The sequence below is a fragment of the Dendropsophus ebraccatus genome, chromosome 8, assembly GCF_027789765.1.
Source record: "Dendropsophus ebraccatus isolate aDenEbr1 chromosome 8, aDenEbr1.pat, whole genome shotgun sequence".
In the NCBI taxonomy this organism is placed as follows: domain Eukaryota; kingdom Metazoa; phylum Chordata; class Amphibia; order Anura; family Hylidae; genus Dendropsophus; species Dendropsophus ebraccatus.
Window position 1 is genome coordinate 38,796,728 of NC_091461.1, and position 15,011 is coordinate 38,811,738.

The window sequence follows — 15,011 nt, forward strand, 5'->3', positions numbered from 1 at the left end:
TCGATGCCAGCTGTCACTTGTCCATGAGCATCGGGAATCTGAGAGTCACTGATCATCACAGCTCAACGCTCACATTATTTTATCTACATTAAAGCTACGCAACTGGGAAGACGCCATGCTAAGCAGCGCTCGGAGGGCAAGTTATTTAATATGGAGTTTGGCAAGGTAACCAGAATGACTTACCCTGCAGTGATGAGAAGCAACCAGGATGACACAGGCTGCTCTGTCCACAATGTCTGGAGGCTGGAGGTGCCCTCATTGCATTGCCTTCCATACATTAGGCCATCGTGCACACTTTCTATTGCACAGAAGTGCTAAGTAACAATTTATCAGTATTACTGACAACGTCATTAGGTGGAGTACTGTCTGAGACATAAGTATTAAAATGTTACAGAGATCATGATAAAAGGTCTATAAAGCTGTCAATATCCTGATGGTTGTTCGGCTGACAACCACCCTGAGAACTTTCATGCTTCATTGTTTCAATAGAGGGAGTAAGATAAGTGGCTGCCAGACTTATCTGGTGCTGCTTATCTAGGTGAAAACAAGAGACCAGTTCAAATCCAGCATATTGGACCTTCATGTCCCACTTCTAGAAGTTTTCAATGCTTTTCTGATTACTTTTCAGCTTAGGGTACTATTACACGAAGCGATTTTTTTGACAATAAACAAACTCAAACGACCGCTATGGCGAACGAACTAAAATTGTTCACCCAATTACACGAAACGATGATTGTTACTTATCGAAATTGCGTTTGTCTTGTCGTCGCCATCGCGAACGACCGAACAACGTCTTATTACATGTGAACGACTTGCGAAGATCAACGATAAATATAGGTCCAAATTCTATTAAACGACCAAGGATTTCACGTTGGTTGTTTAATCGTTGTCTGCTATTACACCAAACGATTATCATTCAAATCCGAATTATTTAACGATTTTTTGAACGATAATCGTTCCATGTAATACCACCCCTAGACATTTATATCTCTTATATTGACCTTATATCCTAGTCAATAATGGCAGCCACACTTTCACAGAGCCATATAGACGCAAACATATACCTCAAAGTATAACTATTAGAGATGAGCCCAACACGAGCATGCTTAAGTCCGATCATTGGACATTTGATTACCGATGGCTAACGAAGTTGGATGCCGCCCTAGGGAGTCCAAGAAAGCAGGGATACAGCCCATGGCCATGGGTTGTCTCTTACCTTCATCCTCAGCGCCGTTTCCATGAACTTGCAGTTTAATCCCCCGTCTAGTAAGGCCATTTGGAGCACTGGGGGGGGGGGGGGGGGGGGGGTTTACCGTCCGAAAAGCACTGTCCCCGGACGACCTGCTCCACTGATAATCATTAGAGGGACAGTCCAGCTGGGGGCGGATCAGCGCTCTGGGGCGGAACCTTATTGCTATAAACGGGCTTACTAGACGGGATCAAACTGCACAGAAACATCGCCGAGACTTACCTTCATCCTTAGCACCCCATGAGCAATAGGAACATATCAGCAGGTTAGATTCTTCTAACCTTCTGATAGTTTCCCTTTAATGTAAAGGTTACATTTTTATGTGATGTATTATCATAGGCTTCTCATGCTGCATTACATTTTTCATATAATGATCACCTTGTAGAAGATTTACAGAGTGACAATGTGAGCGATTCACCTCTACAAACTATACAGAGCCCCAGTCATTCCACTTGACTCATTTATAGGATATAACTTTGTTCTGTTTAGAAAAAAAACAAACAGCTGCTGCCAGAATGCATTATGCAAAGTCAGCTCCACCCAAGACAAAGACTTATAACACTACGTACTGGCTGTGCTCAGCCCGTGTGCAGGTGATTGGGCAAAGGTCTGGAGATCTCTTCTTGTATAAGGGCCTCTATACAAATTAGACATGTCGTCTAAACCTAACAACTTCAAAAGTACCAGCTAACCCTCTAATGTGTATAGGAGCCCATATGCCTTACACTAAAGTCGGCCTAAACCGCCACTGCCACTTCCATAGACTTTAGGATGATCATAATAACATGCCCCAATGCCCATACAGCATAGCATCCCGTTCCTGGACTTCACCTGGCTGTCTTCTTAGATCCCCGCCAGCTACATCATGACCCGGTTGATGGATGCCACCCTTGTGACATTCAACCTGGGTCGTTACATAACCAAAAGCCGACAGAAGAGGACACCTGGTGGGAGCCCGGAGATGCGGCACAGCGCTTGCATGGGGACAGGTGAGCATATTGTCTTTTTTATTTGCCCCCACCATGACGTTTGTCTCCCCCGCTGGACTTCTCCTTTGCCAAGCCCAGTGTTTATGTGTCTAGAGGGATCTGGGAACATAGCTATTGGTCAAACGCACATTTAACCAACAGTAGTGATGAATGAAATTACTCTAAACCCGAACACTTGGCATTTGACTTCTGGTAGATGCAGAAGATAGATGTGGCCCTTCCTATAGCTGTATCCTTGTCTTCCAGGACTCCCTAGGGCTGAATCTAACTTCTCCAGCCATAAAGAGTCAAATGGAAGAACCCAAGTGTTAGGTAAGTTCGCTCATCACTACCCAACAGCCATCTGTGTATAGCCCTCTTATTTAAGAAGCAGCCACTGAACCAAAACCATTTGCTTATGGTGTTTTATATTTCCCTATTGACTACCAGCAAACATCTAACCACAGTGTTTTTTTTACCTAAAAAAAGGTCATGTGGTAATTATGGCATTTTTATTGGCTGTTTCTTTTTTTTTTTTTTTTTTTGGGGGGGGGGGGGGTGCCAAGTATAAACCCAGCCTGATGCCGTCAGTTCAGATCAATGGTTTGTGTTCACACCTCACTGCTTCCTTCCATTAGCAGTATACCCTGATGAATACCTCCAATGTCTGCCAGTCTATAGTCGTAGCATGGCATATGTTGTACATTGACTCAGATAAAGAATTGTTGTTAAGCATCAGTCGGAGATTTACAACCCCGGGGGGCATAATCTCTACTTTATGATCACCTAGTGAAGGACATTTCAGGAGACAAGCACTAAGTGGTTCTGAAAGTTCCCATAGAGCAGCTCACCTGTAACCACAGCCTTGTTAGCATAACTTGGCACTGCACAGTACATTACATAATCCCTATGTAAAGGCTGCGTTCATTGAGAATATTTTGCAGTCACACCCTGAGCGGTAACACTAGGGCTCGGAAATCAAGCAGCTCCTATGTATTAACACCATTCAGGGCTGGTCCGTCCCAATAAAAATAATATTCTCTGTTTATAGCTAGCACACTCACATCCTTTATATATCCTGCAGGATAGCCATTCATTACAGGCACAGCTCACACCATCAGGTCAGCTTAGTATATTACATAAAATGTCAGTTCCAGATGTTACAATGAAGAATGACCTTCGCTGAACTATTCTAATACATTGGGAAACTTCATATGTAGAATATGGTCTTAAGAAGCCATAAGGAAGAGATGGGGAATCTACGGCAGCAAAACGGCAATTGTCATCATGCCTGTACCACTAATGGCCCTATTCCACGGGTCGTCTAGAGGAGCAAACGAGCGCTCTCAGTGCTCGTTTGCTCCTCGTTCCCCGCCGCCACTATTCAACGCGGCTGCAGCGAGCGGGTGAGTGCGGGAGGGGCGGCAGGGAGCTGCGAGGGGGCTGCCCGGGTGATCGCTGATCTTTCGGGCAGCCCATAGGATACAGCAGTGTCTGCTGCCGATGCTCCTATTTAACGGAGCGACGGCAGAAGATCTTTGCTGTATCAGTCGCTTGTTTTTCAACATGTTGAAAAACAAGCGAGTGCAACGATCAGCCGACATGAACGATGTCGGCTGATCGTTGAGCTCTATTCCACGGGACGATTATCGCCTGTAGCGGCCGAATACGGACAATAATCATTCCGTGGAAAAGGGCCTTAAAGCTTTGGGAATTGTAGTCTTGTAACAGTTGGAGGGCCGAAGGTTCCCTATCCCTGAGCTAACAAGTATAACATGGAACAAGCCAATGTTAAATCTGCACCAAGACCTGGCGGTACTGAAAGTCTGGGAGGGTCATTACACCAATCCGGCCCACCGTGTTAACATCCAAGGGACCCCTCAGCCTGGCAGGTCCCTGACCACAGAGGAACAAGGTACAACCGGCACTTTAAACTAAAAGCAGATGTGCCACCATACCTGTGTGCCCAACCGGCACTGGCGTCACAGCACAACATCACTGGGCCCGGCTGTATCTCGGCCAACCACCACCGGAGAGGCGTCACGCTCTACCATCTAGCAAGTGTCCGGCCGTACCTCCGCCACAACACCTCCGGAGGTCACCACAATAGGAAGGATCGCATTACCTGTTCCCGGTCAGGAGCTCTTCCCCGGCTGTAGGCACAGGACCCTGTACCCGTGGACATACTGGCTTACAGCGGGCTTGGTGGGAGATGCCAGTTGAAGAACGGCCCGACAAGATATGCCAGTAAAAGAGTGGCACGTATTGTGAAGAAAGACACGAGAGCTGCTGATGGGAACACATCGTAGGATGGGAATCCTATTCACTAAGATATGTTATTTATTAAGCCAGTAGGGTAAGGAGACATCCGAGGGGGCCAGGAGAGGTATCCAAAAACTCAAGGGGGTTCAGTGATTAAAACCGAGTGGCTTTGGAACATTTATTTTTAGAAGGTCATGGGTGGAATATCCCTCGAATTCTCCTATTATCAGTAATAAAGCTACAAATTTTCAACAAGGTTTTTCAGCACTCTAGGGTTACACATTGCAGTGAAACCTTGGGTTACAAGTAACTTTGTTTGAGAGCGTTTTGCAAGACAAAAATTTTAGTAAAAAACTCAGTAAGCAAGCAAGATTTCTAAGTACAAGCCCTGGTGTCCCCATCCTGATACTGTACTGGGTAGAAAGCACTCTCATTTTAACCCACTGATATCTGATTAACTTTGCCATTGATTGGCTGCCTTACAGCTCTCCTCCGGTTCCTGACCACATCACCACTGTTTCCCTTTGTCCCCTGAATTAACCCCTTCACCGATAGATACTTCAGGCAGCTGGCAATATTACCAGCAGGTACTGGCACCAGCAGGTTAGCAGCCACCTGGGGGTTGTTGGTGCAGACGGATAGTTAACTGATTAACCCCTTTCTTACGGATACAATGTTCTTTATTGATACAGAACACCTTACCTACCTTATTTTTGGGTTGTTGAACGAATTGTCTGCATTTCAATTATTTCTTATGGGAAAATTTGCTTTGATATACAAGTGATTTGGATTACAAGCACGGTCCCAGAACAAATTATGCTCGTAATCCAAGGTTTCACTGTATTTTGCATTAACAGAGTACTGACATTTCTACAAGTGTTGAGTAACATGATGGACAAGTACAATTCATTTAACCTGTGTCAGTGAAGGAAAACAATGGCATACCATTCTAGAAGTGTGCTTTACCGAAAAGCCATTTGTCAATTACTGTCTATGTACGGCCATTGACCTTTCTAGGGTTAGCAAAGAAAGGAAAATCCATAATATCTGGTCAGTATAATATACAGCAGTGGCTCCAAAAGACGTTATGCAATTCATTCCAGTGACATAGTATAAGATAACTGTATTCTCCAAAAATAAGATTATCAAGGCGCGTGTTCTCAATACTGAATACAGACCCACTCCTGGTTCTGGCTAAAAAAATGACCTCGTCAACATTGTTCATGTCGACTGATCGTTGCCTTCAGGACGATTATCGTCCGTAAAGGTCGATATTGGTCGAATATGGCCGACAATCGATTTGTGTAATAGGGCCTTTAGGGTCCTATTCCACGAAGCAATTTTTCGACCATTAATGATAAACGACCTCAAATGACCGCTATGGAGAACGACCTGAAATCGTTTGCCTTATTACATAGAACAATAATCGTTACTTATGATCGTTCTTGTGGTCGTCCTGTGGTCGCTACTGCATTTGTTTCAGAGCTCGACGTCTTATTACACCGAACGATGTGCGAACGATTTGCAAATGATCAACAATAAAAATAGGTCCAAATCGTCTGCAATTACACAAAATGATTATTGTTTGATTGCAACCGATCTAATGATTTTTTGAACATTAATCGTCCCGTGGAATAGGGCCCTTATTTTTTTTTCTTGGCGATAAGCAGTATCCAATGTGTCTATTAGCCCCTTATCTCTACCTTTCATAGGAATAACAAAGGGGCAGTTTGGAAAATCGGGCACCTGTCAGCTGATTACTTTTATCTATAGTAGTTCTTCACCTCCTTTCTCTCTAGAGAGTGGTAGTAGGGCAGATAAGTGGCAGATTGTTTGGTATAATAGTCTAAACTAGCACCAAGAAAAATCCTAATCTCCTTTCTGTATATCCTTATCTTCATGTAAAAATACAGTGGTACCTTGGTTTAAGAGTAACTTGGATTTAGAGTGTTTTGCAAGAAAGGTTTTTCAAAGTTTTTAAAATATGTAACGTGGTTTGAGAGCATTGTTTTGGTTTAAGAGCTCACTGTACTGGGTGAGAGGGGGAGTGGGGGGAGGGGCGTGGTATGCACAGCAGGGTCTACAGCACTTTACTCTGACCCAGGAAGTCTCCCTCATCTTCCAAACGATGGCAGATCCACTTCAGGCTGGGGCTTACATCAGGGGACAGGACTGTGGAGGTAATTTCTTCATAGCTGTAACCCCTCTCTCCCCGGACAGAGAGTGCTGCATGTATGTGCCCACATATGCCCTGCTCATTCCTCCCTGCAGTCTATGTCAGCCCTTGTGTGTGCCATCCTCTCCATTCCTGCTATAATGTGCCTGCACTCACACTCAGCTATACACACTGCTGCTATAATGTGCCTACACTTACACTCAGCCATTCAAACTGCTGTTTATAAAGTTTCTGTCACTGTCCTCCTGCACAGCTCTGTGACTGTCATGTGAACACACAAACCTCAGACAGGAGCCCTGCTTCTCTATTCTAGCCTGTTGTATTCCGCTACTGCATTATGGGGATCTGCAGCTCCATCCTGTATCTACAAACTGCTGCTGTTTCTTCAGGTTTATGCAGTTACTATACATTATACACCACATGCTGATTGCTATACTGTACAGTAACTGATAATATCACATATCCAGCTTTTTCTCATTGTTTGTTTCATCTGTTCTACATGTTATTCAGAATATTTAAAAATCATTATTTTTGGGGTGTGGAACCAATTGTCTGCATTTCAATGATTTCCTATGTGGAAATTTGCTTTGGTTTAAGAGTGATTTGGATTACAAGCACGGTCCCGGAATGAACTATGTTTGTAATCCACTGTACATATTTTGCAGTCAATGCTACTATTCAAGTTGGAGTCACAAATCTAAAGAAACAGCAACAAATCCTTTGCAAACCATCTAGTAATGTGGCCTCAGGCAATGACCGCTCTTAATGGTTCTGCTACATCCTGGCAGAGTCCCACTACCCTGAAAGCATTTAGCGTGATGTGTTGCCAATAGCTCCAAAGCTGCATTTACTTCTAAGAAAAAGCTCTGGTCAGATGACAATGACATAACATGCAAAGTGATGTCTGGGGATAAAGTGGACTATAGTCACCCTCAGGTTATACAGCTGCGAATGAATGAATGCCTACAATAGGAATACTCCTTTTAGCTTCCATGAATACGGTCTGGTAATTTCTATGGACAGCGCCACCTTGACGGAAATTATTGTGAAGCCTTCTAAACCCTGTATGCTGCCATATAGAGTCTCCATGATGCATTTTATTCTATAAGGGTGCCTTCCCACGTACCGTATCCCACACAAAATTTGCATGGTACAAATAAACGCACATAATACGCTGCTGCGGAAATACACTGCCATTGAGTTACAAAGTAATCATTATCGCAGCGGATTTCATTGCGATACGGTACACGTGAAGGAACCTTATAGGTAATACTTCTAAAGGATAAAGTGGAATTCAGGGGGAACATTTTATTTTTCATTGCTCTGATCCCACAGGTTGAGGCCCGTTCACACGGAGCAAAAACTTCAGAATCCCGCGGCGCTCAGTGTCCTGCTTTGTGTCAAGGGGAGAGCGCAATTTTTGCTCAGTGTGAACGGGGCCTAATATAGTAATAATCCATATACAATCAGAGATACCCCCCCCGCACCCCAACCGTATATATGTATGGCCACATTAGTAGATATTACAGATCTCTATAACACGGGTCTGTCCCACGGCTGTGAGCATCAGCTCTTGTTCTCTATGAGCTTCATATGATAGGAATTAAACCCCAGTCACATGACGCCGGCAGAGATTACACAACTATCCTCATTCTCCTCCAGTTATAATATACAGACAGCTGCTGGGAAACAGAATAAAACCCAGCGTTTCTGGAAAGGCCGCAGAGGTGACGGCCCCATAGGCCACAGAGTAAGCGAGTGCTGCCAGACTGATCTCATCCTACTATACCTGGTGCTAACATTACAATATTAGGAAACATCAGAATTTCCCACTACACAGGGATATAGTAGTATGCTCCTGACCATAAAATGCTAATAATACAATACACATGATCATCGTCATCATATACCAATATAAAATCAGGTAAAACTATCTGATAAGGTTCTCGGTTCCTCATTCCTATATATGTGTTTGAACAACATGAAACATTCCTCCTGCTTATCTAGAAGCATAAAGCTCCTGGGCCCTGCTGCCACATACTGCCTGCAGCCAAGTATAGTCCGTCCCTATAGATCTATATACACCACAGGGATAGGGAGACATGTGACTATATTACCATGTAAGGCTAGGTTCACACTGCGTTTTCAGCATCCGTTTAACGGATCCGTTTTTTTTAACGTCCAGAAAAATAGGGTCAGCAACGTTTTTTTGTCCGTTTTGGTCCGTCAAAAAAAACGGATCCGTTTTTTTTATAATGGAAGTCAATGGAAAAACGGATGCACACAAATGAATCCGTTTTTTTGCAATCCGTTTTTCATGCGTTTTTTGCAAAAAAACGGATGCGTTAAACGGATGCTGAAAACGCAGTGTGAACCTAGCCTAATCAGTGTGACGGTTGTGTATCTCTACAACGTTATGGTCCTATTAGGGTCCATTTACACAGAAAGATTATCTAACATATTATCTGCCAAAGATTTGAAGCCAAAGCCAGAAACAGACTATAAACAGAGATCAGGTCATAAAGGAAAGCCTGAGATTTCTTCTCTTTTCAAATCCACTCCCAGCTTTGGCTTCAAATCTTTGGCAGATAATCTTTCTGTGTAAATGGACCCTTATGCTACGTTTACACGGAACGATAATTGGCCCAATCGTACGATTAACAATGTCGGAGTAATGATTTTTTTTTTCATAACGATCAGCGTTTAGACGGAACGATATATTGTACGGAAAATTCGTTTTGCGATCACTTAAGCCTATCTCACACATTGGTTAAATCGGCTAACGACTGTGCACACGGAACGATCTGCAAATCTTTTGCGAACGATCAACGACGATTTGAGAACTTGTTGAAGGATCAAAATGAACGATTTCTCGCCTGTCGTTTGATCGTTCGCTGCGTTTACACGTACGATTATCGTTAGAATTCGATCGTTATCGTGCGAATTTGCACGATAATCGTGGACCTTACAACTCTAACCTTTTTTTTAACTAGTTCTACCTGTAGAATGTCCCATGCACCATTTGTAGTCCTCTGTGCTTATTTCAGGACAACCTTCCTCCTGGTCACAAAACTTGAAAAGTAAGGGAGGACCAAGAGGTTTAAATAAGACCCAACATTTTTCACTTCAACGTTTTAACCTTTTGGGTACTGCCATGAGCAATGGAAATCCACAGCATTTCCACTCCAAAATCTTAAGTAGAAAATCTACACCAAAAACTCCTCTGCTACTGTAAACGCTATGGATTTTTCATACAGAATTTTTGAGTTAAAAATCCACAGCTAATATGCTGTGTGTGTCCCTGGCCCTTGTGGGGGTTTAAAGAAATTGTTCACCAAATCAACTGGTGCCAGAAAGTGCTAGAGATTTGAAATTTACTTGTATAAAAAAAATCTCAAGTCTTCCAATACTTATCAGCTGCTGTATGTCTTGCAGGAAGTGGTATTTTTTCCCAATCTGGAGAGAAGAATAGGTTTTCTGTGGGGGTTGGCTACTGATCTGGACAGTTCCTGACATAGACAGAGGTGGCAGCATAGAGCACTGTGTCAGACTAGAAAAAATACACCACATCCTGCAGGACATCCAGCAGCTGTTAGGTACTGGAAGACTCAAGATTTTTTATAGAAGTAAATAGCATATCTCTGCCACTTTCTGACACAGTTGATTTAAAAGGAAAAAAAACAACATTTTTTGGTGAACAATCCCTTTAACAGACACAGGGCTGATGTCTGCATTGCTAAACTGCAGCAGTAAGACACAGGGAGCTTTTGAAGGTATTTACTTATGGAGCTCTCATCCGCACAGTGTGAACGTATCCCTAGGCCTTATGTACAAAGCACAGCCATAACCACAGAGCCTATACAATGTCACATGGACCCATTGTGACTAAGTTATATAGAGTTGTAGTTGAAGCAATCATCATAAAATGCCCATAGCATAAAGCAGCGGTCTGCTGCCGTCATTCTTACATGGAGCGACAGCAGCAAATCGTTCATGATCTTTGTGTTCTACTACACAGGACTCACAAGCCTGTTAGGCCTCATTCACACGTCCGTAGGGCTGTCCATAGCCAGGCACCGGCAGCTACGGACAGCACTACAGATGTGCATACTATTGAATGGGTCTGTCAGAAACCATATTACATAGGGCAATGTTCGATTGATAATCGCCTTGTGGTATATACCCATTTTTACCATAGAAAACACAACATGTACCACTGACTCTGGCAGAGCAGAAGCTTTTAGGCTAGGACTCCATGGAGCTTCCCTCGAAGATAACCCATTCATTGTCAGCCTGGCCAAAGTCATACATGATTTTGTAAGTTTTGTTTGACATCAGCCTCCTTTAGGTTGGAATCACACTTGGTGGTTGTTTTAAAATAACGGTAATTATTTGCCAATAAGTGACGGCCATCAACTCAAATTCAACAGTGTGTGAACATAGCCTTTCTGTGGTTTCAATCCACTCCTGGTATTGGTTGCAAAATACTGCGTGGAAACACAGCCTTTGGGTATGTTCACACTGAGTAAAAGAGGTGGAAATTCTGAGTGGAATCCCGCCTGCTTCTCTGTCTCAATGTTATGTATAGGGCGCCCCCGCTCTCTGCGGCAGGCAGGATTCCGAGTGTAGTCCGCGGTGAGAATTCCGCTCAGAAATTCCGCCTATTTTCCTCAGTGTGAACATACCCTTAGGGTACAAACCCACTTGCCGGATCTGCAGCGAGTCTCCTTGCTGCGTTTTTGCAGCGAGACTCACTGCAGATCCCAGCCCTATACTTTCATTAGCAGAGAAACTCGCAGCAGGGATGTACATCCCTGCTGCGATTTTGTCTGCAGCCCTCCCCATTAACCCCCTAGCCGCCGGACATTATACATTACCGGGTCCCCGTTCCTGCTTGCTTCGGGGCTCCCGGTGTCTTCACAGCCGGCCCGGCCAATCAGAGCCGCCGAAGCAAGCAGGAGCGGGGACCTGGTAATGTATATCCTACCCGCCCCCCCTGCAGCCCCGATCGCCCCCGGCCGCATGATCGCCCCCCGCACCCCCCGGCCGCACGATCGCCCCCCACACCCCCCGGCCACATGATCGCCCCCCGCACCCTCCAGCCGCATGATCGCTCCCGCACCCCCCGGCTGCACAATCACCCCCCGCAGCCCCCATCGCCCCCGGCCGCATGATGGCCCCCCCGCACCCCCCCCGGCCGCATGATCGCCCCCCGCACCCCCCGGCCGCATGATCGCCCCCCCGCAGCCCCCTGCAGCCCCGATCGCCCCCGGCCGCATGATCGCCCCCCCGCACCCCCCGGCCGCATGATCGCCCCCCGCACCCTCCGGCCGCACGATCGCCCCCCGCACCCTCCGGCCGCACGATCGCCCCCGATCGCCCACGATCGTGCGGCCGGGGGGTGCGGGGGGCGATCGTGCGGCCAGGGGGTGCGGGGGGCGATCGTGCGGCCGGGGGGTGCGGGGGGCGATCGTGCGGCCGGGGGGTGCGGGGGGCGATCGTGCGGCCGGGGGGTGCGGGGGGCGATCGTGCGGCCGGGGGACGCGAGGGGCGATCATGCGGCCGGGGGGTGCGGGGGGCGATCATGCGGCCGGGGGGTGCGGGGGGCGATCGTGCGGCCGGGGGGTGCGGGGGGCGATCGTGCGGCCGGGGGACGCGAGGGGCGATCATGCGGCCGGGGGGTGCGGGGGGCGATCATGCGGCCGGGGGCGATCGGGGCTGCAGGGGGGGCGGGTAGGATATACATTACTAGGTCCCCGCTCCTGCTTGCTTCGGCGGCTCCCGGCACGTTCTGCCCGGCCAATCAGTGCGCTGCCCTGCCGCAGCGCACTGATTGGCCGGGCGGGCCGTGAAGACACCGGGAGCCCCGAAGCAAGCAGGAACGGGGACCCGGTAATGTATAATGTCCGGCGGCTAGGGGGTTAATGGGGAGGGCTGCAGACAAAATCGCAGCAGGGATGTACATCCCTGCTGCGAGTTTCTCTGCAAATGAAAGTATAGGGCTGGGATCTGCAGCGAGTCTCCCTGCAAAAACGCAGCAAGGAGACTCGCTGCAGATCCGCCAAGTGGGTTTGTACCCTTAGGGTGCTTTCATACGCTGCGGATTCTCAGTGAAAGATCTGCAGATCCAGTGTCAGTGCATCCCTATGAGAATACATATTCGCAATGGGATTGACATCCCGCTGCGTGTATGTAAGTTAACCCCCCCCAGCGGACATAACCTCTTCACCGCTTAGGCTTGCGTCTGATTGGCTGAGTGGGACGTCCTGCTGAGAACCCCCAAAGCAAGCCGGAGCGGGGAGGAGGTGATGTAACGCTCCCCCCCGTGCGCTCCCACTTCACTTTCTCCCTGTGCCATTGACTCCATTCTATGGTCAGGCAGATTCCGCTGTCCACCTGAAGAGTGAAGCAGGAGCGCACAGGGACGAGCGGCAGAAACCGCCGCAAGTCCCCCTCATGTTTTCCTCAGGGTGCACATACCCTTAGGGCGGGTTCAGACTACTGAATTCTCACGGATAAATTCCGCCGAATTCCATTGCCTGTATGCGTTCACAGCCGCGCGCCTTTCCGCCAGCTCCATATACACCATTCTATGGGCCGGCTAATTCCGCTATCCGCCGAAAGAATTGACATGTCAATTCTTTTGGTGGAATGCGGAATCCGCCCGTGCTTAAAATGGTGTCTATGGCAGAGAGTCACATGGCCGTGAGCGCATACAGGCAACGGAATCCGCCAGATTTTATCTGCGTGAATTCCATAGTCTGAACCCGCCCTTAGACTGTAAGCTCTTCTGGCACCATTCTCTTTCCCACGTCCTTCAACTGATGTTTGCGTTTCAGTATTTCTAATTCTGCTGCTTCCCTTTTCTTATACAATCCTACAGAATCTGTTATCATTCCATAGAGGATAATATAATTACCTATACTCGTCATGCCCAGCACCCAGGCTGGAAATGTTTCCTATGTTACTTCCACCAGAATACACAAATAGTGTGAAAATACTAAGCGTCACAGACACATCTATCCATTGTGTACAGAGCCTGGAGGTCACAGCAGCCCCTTACCACGCAGAGGTCAAAGGGCACATACTCCACATCTCCAGACATTAATGTCACTTTGTTTCGGTCATCATTACCCATGTCACCATCACCTATTCACAAGGCCGAGACTCATTTTCCTATGCTGGGACAAAAGTCATAACCATAGACTCTGCATTGGTTCACATGAAATATTTACAGATGACGTGATCACGGCCGTCGCTTCCAAGTAATATTCTGGAATGATGAAAACAATCAGATCTTCCCAATAAATGCAACACTGAATATACCAACCCGTCCCAATAATCTTCCCCGCCGCCTTCCTAGATATCACGTATTCCTATTATTTTGCACACTCAGCACTAAACTCTCGCTGCTCCCAGACTTGGTAAATTACAAGCTCGGGAACTTGTCTCAGGCCACAACACGCTGACGGCACAATACATGGGAATTACAAGCGATTTCTTCCATTGTATTTCGTGGAATCTACTTACTAGTTATTAGTACCAGGAAAAAAATAATTGAAAATCAAAAATGTCAGCTATAGATTACAGGAAGTCTGTAAATAATTGTAGAGCTGCTGCAGAACCTCTTGGGAAACAAGAATCATCTAAAGGAGATGTCCAGCTGCTCAGATCTATGTTCCATAATAGGAGCAGGGCACTTTAAATCTGTCCCCCTCCCCTCTGCCTGTCCAGCTGCATCTCATATGCAATTCATTACAGGAATTCATTACAAGAAAGTGCAGCACTGGCCCTGGACACAACCTGGTAAGGAGTGCAATGCTTACCTGGCAGGAGGGCACTTCCCAGCCGTGCAGTCCCGGTTCTGGAGCAGGGATAATCCAGTAATCTCCAGCAGAGCTCCCCAGCACTGTGTCCCTAACACCTCACACTTTACACCGGTCTGTTCTATGTTAGCATTGCTGGGACAGTCACATCGGACAACCCCCTGCCTCCTCCCCACTGGCTGGAGCATAGGACACGCCTTCTCCCTACCAGCCGCTCGCCAACGAGACTGAGAGAGTGCTGGGGCCCCGGCAGGGACTGGGCGAGGGACGACGCTGACTGTATATAAATACAAAATGACACCAACTGACCAGGTAACTGTGCCCGGGGGCAGATGACACAGCAGGGTATACAGAGGGAGGACATAGGATACAGCTGTCACGTGATGGCCCTGCCTGTGTAATCACTATCTATATGGTTTCACCTACACGTTTAATAGTTTATTAGACTTCTTTTCTTTGAGTTATAGGAGGATAATGCAATACCGCTGTTTTGCATTTTCCTCATAAATCAGATTTACCACAAAACAATT

At 46.8% G+C, this 15,011-nt stretch overlaps 1 protein-coding gene across 1 annotated transcript in view; it reads right to left on the reverse strand.

Moving 5' to 3' along the window:
* Positions 1 to 14,587, reverse strand: part of LZTS2 (leucine zipper tumor suppressor 2) — a 109,975-nt gene extending 95,388 nt beyond the window's left edge. The window contains exon 1 of the mRNA XM_069980191.1: positions 14,482 to 14,587. The gene's annotated coding sequence lies outside the window, so the exon portion shown is untranslated. The remainder of the gene's footprint in view (positions 1 to 14,481) is intronic.
* Between the last annotated feature and the right edge of the window lie 424 nt (positions 14,588 to 15,011).